The sequence below is a fragment of the Ostrea edulis genome, chromosome 5 (genome assembly GCF_947568905.1).
Source record: "Ostrea edulis chromosome 5, xbOstEdul1.1, whole genome shotgun sequence".
Lineage (NCBI taxonomy): Eukaryota > Metazoa > Mollusca > Bivalvia > Ostreida > Ostreidae > Ostrea > Ostrea edulis.
In genome coordinates, this window is record NC_079168.1 from 58,611,023 (window position 1) to 58,617,745 (window position 6,723).

Sequence of the window (6,723 nt, forward strand, 5' to 3'; positions counted from 1 at the left end):
ACAATGGCGAAGTTGGACAAAAACTATTGACAAATAACAACTTGGAAAGTATAAATCACATTGTTGAAGTAGCTGTGGTTCTACTCCAGACTTGATAAAAAAAAAAATTACATGACTGCGTGACCACCCAGAGGGAGATAGACGGCTAAGAACCTAACTTCGTTTTAGAAGGCTCTCTCTCTCTCTCTCTCTCTCATGATATTGCTTTCATTATTTAATGCATCTAAATTAAAAAATGATTTCATAGAGAAATGAAAAATTTTGATAATCGATAGCGTATATGATTAGAAGCAACTAAAATGCAAATCGTTACATCATTTTTGTTTATATTAATTTTTTTTTCATTAACTAGATGCATTTGCCACTGAGGTTTTACATCCTTACATGTTTAATTACATGCACGTAGAATCGGAGAGGGTGTGATATGAAAGCTTGAAAGTTAAGAATTTATCCTTGTAGTGACCTCCCCACTTCACCATTTAAGAAATTGACAGTTTGAGCGGATGAAGCCCCCCACCCCCCACCCCCACACATACATGTACACAATTTAAGGTTTTCATAATTGGACAGTTTAAGCACCATTTTTTTGTTGTTATCTTATTGCTTGTCAAGAATTTTACAAAAATTAACCGGCAACATACCCCTTCTGATAGCTGCAGAACTGTAGCTCTCTGAAAAAATATTTTGACATATTATGTCAAAATATTTTTTCAGAGAGCTACAGTTTTGCGGCTACCCTTCTGATACATTGAAAAATATAAGTAATGTTAGCACGGGGCTCTATAAAGTTCAATTGCAGTTTGGTCATACTTCGTCATTCAATAACTTTAAAAAAAAATGTTTGTCGGGTTAGCGGGACTATGATCTATGACTACAACAATGACATGTGTATAATATATTCCATGCAAATTCGAAGGGGTTTTCGTCTCAATAGAACAATTGGGGGGGGGGGGGGGGGGCAGATGATCCGTGTATTTGAAATTAACAGAAGTGCCTGGCTTCTTGAGAAAAGTGTGAAGTACATGTATAATGTATATTGGGTCGGCGCAAGATACCCGTGATCTTTAGACTAGATCTGATATCGAGCCGACCCAATATACTTCACACTTTTCATAAGTCAAAAACTGCTGTTAATTTCAAATACCCAGATTCAGATTCTTTATATCAGGCTCATTGGATATCATATACATAAATACATTTATACAAACAAACAAAAATGGCATTATGGAGAGTGAGTAGACAACAATGTTACAACGATGTACAATTTAGATTAAACAAATGATATCGCACCATATGAGAGTTTCGTAGCTTAGTAGCATACTGTAAAAAATTTCCAACATTAATCAGTTCTTTAGTATTTTTAACACTGAGTATTTTAATCAGTTTGTAAACACTGGGTTTTGTATAATAGAATTTCTTAACATATTTTTCTCTCAAATCATCATATAAAGGGCATTTTAAAATAAAGTGGAACTCATCCTCTACATCATTTAGCTCACAAACAGTACACAACTGCCGTTCTCTGACTATATTATTATGTCTTCCAACTTCAACATTCAGTTTATGCGATGAAGTTCTAAAGCCAGTAATAAAAGATTTGTGCACAGCAATCTGACTAAAGTACAGATCTATATTATTATATATATCTAATAATATAGGTCTGTACTTTAGTCAGATTGTGTGCACAGTCAATGGGTTTAGTCAAGTAAAACTGTAAACAAAAAATACCCAAAACTAGCTAACTGTAACTTAGTTCTATTGTGACAAAGACCCTAGGAATTTGCATGGAATATACTTGTTATACAAAAATCATTGCATTAGCCAGACACTCCCGATGAACATTTTTTTAAATGAAAATCTCTATCAAAGTACATTGAACATAATTCTCGGTCAAATGTAATTAAGTCGGGATTTAAAAAATAAATCATTCGATGGTTTGTATTTTTGCTTCTATTAATTATGTAATAAATCAACCCCAATTTGTTAATCATCGACAATGCTCCAATATATTGGATCAAGTTATATTTGTCAAGATGCATATTAACACAATATGATCACAGGTGCTAGGGTTCAAGACCCCCCCCCCCCTTCCGAATAAACTACATGAGTTGATTTAATATTTTTTTCTTGAAAAATAATTCAAAATAAGCCCTTTAAAAAAATACCCTCACTCAGTCACTGGTTTCGAAAAGAAAAAAAAATATGGTACGTTTATCTCTTCTTTTCAGATTTTTTTTTTTTCTGTTTCATATAACCAAAAACAAAAACAAAAAAACAAAACCACCAAATAAATCGATTTTCTCTCTTCTTGGTGATCAGCAATTCTAGAACATTCTTACATGTTCGGTGGTAGTCTACAGATATTTGGCGATGGCTGTACAGTTTTCGATACAAATAAATAAAATAAATAAATAAATTTTTATTTAAATCCAATGCATCATTGGATTTAAATAAAAATTTATTTATTTATTTTTTGTACTCAGTTTATATATATAAATAACATTATTTGGTGATCAGCAATTTTATTAACAGTCTACAAGTGTTCAGCGGTGGCTGCATAAGGGTGATTTTAAAAAAAATGACTGCTGTTGGCCGGGTTATTTATTTATTTATTTTTTTAATTTTTCAACTTGGCTGAATCATTATAATTAATAAATGACCATATTGTACCTAGATCTAAGTTTGATTATTCAAAGTTGCATTGATGTAAAACTTATACGGTACCAATTTTTATGCACCAGATGCGCATTTCGACAAATAATGTCTCTTCAGTGATGCTCAACCGAAATGTTTGAAATCCGAAATAACAATGAAGTTTTAGAGCTATTATAGGGAAAAACAGTGTGCCAAAAAAGTGGAGTCAAATTCAAATTAAGATAAACGAAGACATATAATTTTTTTGAAATATTCTATTAACAGCTAGTATGTCAACCAAAAAATAAAAAAAGGACAAATAACTATAGTTAATGATATCAATGAAAAAGATAATATTTTTTTCTCTCCAAATTGTTACAAGTGTATCGTGTAAGAATAGAATAGACAGTGCATTTTGTAGTTTGCATAAAATGTCACAAAAAAGCGTTACACTCCGCGGGACATTTTTTTTTTACATGTTCTTTTATGACATAACTTTTAAACCAGTAAATATATCCTCCTGAAATTTATGGGATTACTAAACACATTATAAGGAAGTAAATGGGTAGTCTACTTGTATCAACAGGACAATTATTTTCAGTTTAGATAAAGAAAAAGTGTTCGGCGGTGGAGAGCAAGTGTTCAGCTGTAGCTACATACACATAAACTTTACAGTTATTGATACAAATACAAACGATACATTGAATAATTGAAATAGAGATTTATTTATTTTATTTATTTTTTTATTTATTCATTTTTTTCATTGCACTCGTTTATATTTGGGTTGTTTTTTTTTACGTTTAGGAGAATTACAAGAATATCTACTACGGCAAAAAAACCCGTTGAACCTAATCAACGCTGGAATAGAAAACGCAATTAAAATTCCAATTACAGGATCTCCGTAATCCACGCCGAACCACTAATTCCAAAGACAACGGGAAAATTTCTTTTGTAGTTACACATAATCCCAGTAACAGAAATATACTTTTTGATGCTAAGCGTTTCTTTCCAATGCAGGAACGGATCGTTAATTATCATGTGATCATTTTGGATTTTATTCTTTTAAATTATATATATATACATGTGTGTGTGTGTGTGTGTTATACATCCCCTCTCTTTGTTTACAAGGAGGGTGTAATGACAAAAAGATCAACATTGACCCGCCGTGAAGTGGCTGGAATACAGCCAGGGGCTTTCAATCAATATTCATTAATCATTGAATCTGAGTAATCTCGGGGTCTTCTACCCCATCATGATTGGTTAGAGTATATACAGCTTGTTATCGTATATTCAATGGCGGATACAGGCAAGAGGAGGGGTGTACGATTTTGGTTAATTTCTAAATTGGTCTCCCCCCCCCCCCCCCCCCCCCCCCCACACCACCACCATTTTGAAGCCTTTAACCACCCTCGCCTCTTTTCGGGCTACTAACTTGGATCGCAACCCACATCTTTTTTTTGGGACCCGCCACTGGTTTGACAACGTGATTAGGCTAATATTTACCTCTGGGCTTTAGTGCTTAACAGTCCACACTAAAAGTAGAGCCAGATATTCCATAAACAACCTTCATATCATTATTTCACTGTTCAACAATATGCAATCACAGGACCATAAGGTGAAAGGAAACGTTTATCAATTCATATCTAGAATTTAAAGAAAATACCGCACCCGGGGTTCTTGGTCAGAAAGTAGAGAGAGAAGGAATCGTGGGGTTTTATATCAAATTAATCAAATAGAAACTACAAATCTTGCAAACGCTACAAATCTAGCAGACGTTACAAATCTAGCAGACGCTACAAATCTAGCAGACCTTACAAGGGTCATTCTACAAATAGTAGATAAATTGCCGTTCCAATTTACAAAAATCCGAATTCATTTATTTAAAAAAAAATTATGCCCTGTGGCATTGTAATGCATGTAAATTTTCTATTTTCAATATTAGCTGCGAGTCAACAACTGTGTTTTTGTGAATATTATTGACAAAATCAGATCTATACTACAAAAAATATCATGACCATAACACGAAAAGAAACAATCCTATAGCTCTCAGAACCAACACTTCAATATTTTAATCGAGGAATATGAAAAGTGTATTTGCATTAACCATCTAGACGTAAAACGACGATAAACCGGAAAAATGTAAATCTAGCAGACGCTACAAATCTAGCAAACGCAGGTATGCTAGCTCCTGTGTAGTCTGATAAACATTTATATAGTATCACTTGAATTGGATGACCAAACGAATGCCGTAAACTGTTACAATACATGCAGAAACCAATGTCGTCTTCAATATTGTATTGTGAAAATCCGGATACATTGGGGTGGGATGGGTCAGTCAAAAAGAAAACCTAATCCGTAGTATTACATGTAGGTTCGGAATAAGACGAAGGAAAAATTAAATAAACTTCATGAAAAACAATGATAAGAAAACGAACCTTAGTTAAGTTTCATTGAATTTTAATGATACCTATTCGAAAAATTCGGCACAAACATGCAGATATGATTGTAGGCGCAAAACAATAACATGGTTATGGCCCCTTTCCACTTTGGAAAGTGGTGAAGGGGCACGTGCCCCAGCTGCCCTTCTCCCACCCCTTTATCTTAAAAAGGGAAAGTGTAATGATATTGAAACTTTATTAATTGTTTAAGTGTCCTGACATAACCTTACTCAGCAATACACATCCAATTGTGATCCAGTTTGCATATAACTTGCAGCACACACACACACACACACACACACACGTAATTATGTGACCGAAAATGTACACAACCTCCACAACGGTGGTATCAACAAAGTCCATTTAACCTTTGGTCAACCAGAGATCATCATTTGACATGCATGTGACCGGCCAGTAGGAGATGCTTACTCCTCCTAGGCACCTGATCGTTTCCTGGGGTCAGTCGTTGTCGGCCAGTAGGAGATGCTTACTCCTCCTAGGCACCTGATCGTTTCCTGGGGTCAGTCTTTGTCGGCCAGTAGGAGATGCTTACTCCTCCTAGGCACCTGATCGTTTCCTGGGGTCGGTCTTTGTCGGCCAGTAGGAGATGCTTACTCCTCCTAGGCACCTGATCGTTTCCTGGGGTCGGTCTTTGTCGGCCAGTAGGAGATGCTTACTCCTCCTAGGCACCTGATCGTTTCCTGGGGTCGGTCTTTGTCGGCCAGTAGGAGATGCTTACTCCTCCTAGGCACCTGATCGTTTCCTGGGGTCGGTCTTTGTCGGCCAGTAGGAGATGCTTACTCCTCCGAGGCACCTGATTGTTTCCTGGGGTCAGTCTTTGTCCTATACATTGTATTCTTTACGGGATATATGAGATTGATCTTCAGATCACTTTTCATCAGTGGAATATGAATATAACAATTGGAAAGGATTTTGAATGGAGTTTCACAGTAGTTTTTGTCAATTTTTTTATTTGAAAGTGACGATTTGGCTTTTATATCCCAAGTTGCACTAATATTTATTACAGGATATGATAAATTGTGTAAAACTGTTGCAGAACAAAGAGTTGCAGTAAGTGTATAGATTCTAGATATCATTTCTTTCTTTCGATTCTTTCATTATACATTAAATACTAAATAGTGTTTACCTCAAAACAACAGCTTTTCCTTCAATATGTTTTCTTCTAAACCTGTCACATGTCAAAGGACACATTATTCTACAAATATGATAGAAGTAAAAAAAAAAAAATTCAATTGAAACATCGATTCAGAATTAGAATTTTCAATTTTCAACGATTTTTCATCGAAACATTGTGTTTTAGCCGAAAAATAATAGCTTTCTCTTCAATATATTTTTTTCCAAACTTGTCTTATGTGAAAAGTGTGAAGTCATCCGGATAACAAACAAACGAAGGATTGTACCTGACCATTATAAGATTCATGGCCACATACTACGATAAACAGACAGAGCGAAATACCTTGGAATAACAATTAACAGCAAGCTTTAATGGGGATCACACATTAATAACATGACCAAAAGTGCATGGACAACAACAAAACCCACCAATCGGCTGTAGAAAGAGTCCAAAGAGAGCAACTCGGTTCATCATGGGTAATTACAGAAGGGAGAGCAGTGTCACTAGCATGATGAA

At 35.0% G+C, this 6,723-nt stretch overlaps 1 protein-coding gene across 1 annotated transcript in view; it reads right to left on the reverse strand.

Moving 5' to 3' along the window:
• LOC125652409 (uncharacterized) overlaps positions 1-4,156 on the reverse strand; it is a 57,331-nt gene extending 53,175 nt beyond the window's left edge. The window contains exon 1 of the mRNA XM_056164944.1: positions 4,138-4,156. The gene's annotated coding sequence lies outside the window, so the exon portion shown is untranslated. The remainder of the gene's footprint in view (positions 1-4,137) is intronic.
• Between the last annotated feature and the right edge of the window lie 2,567 nt (positions 4,157-6,723).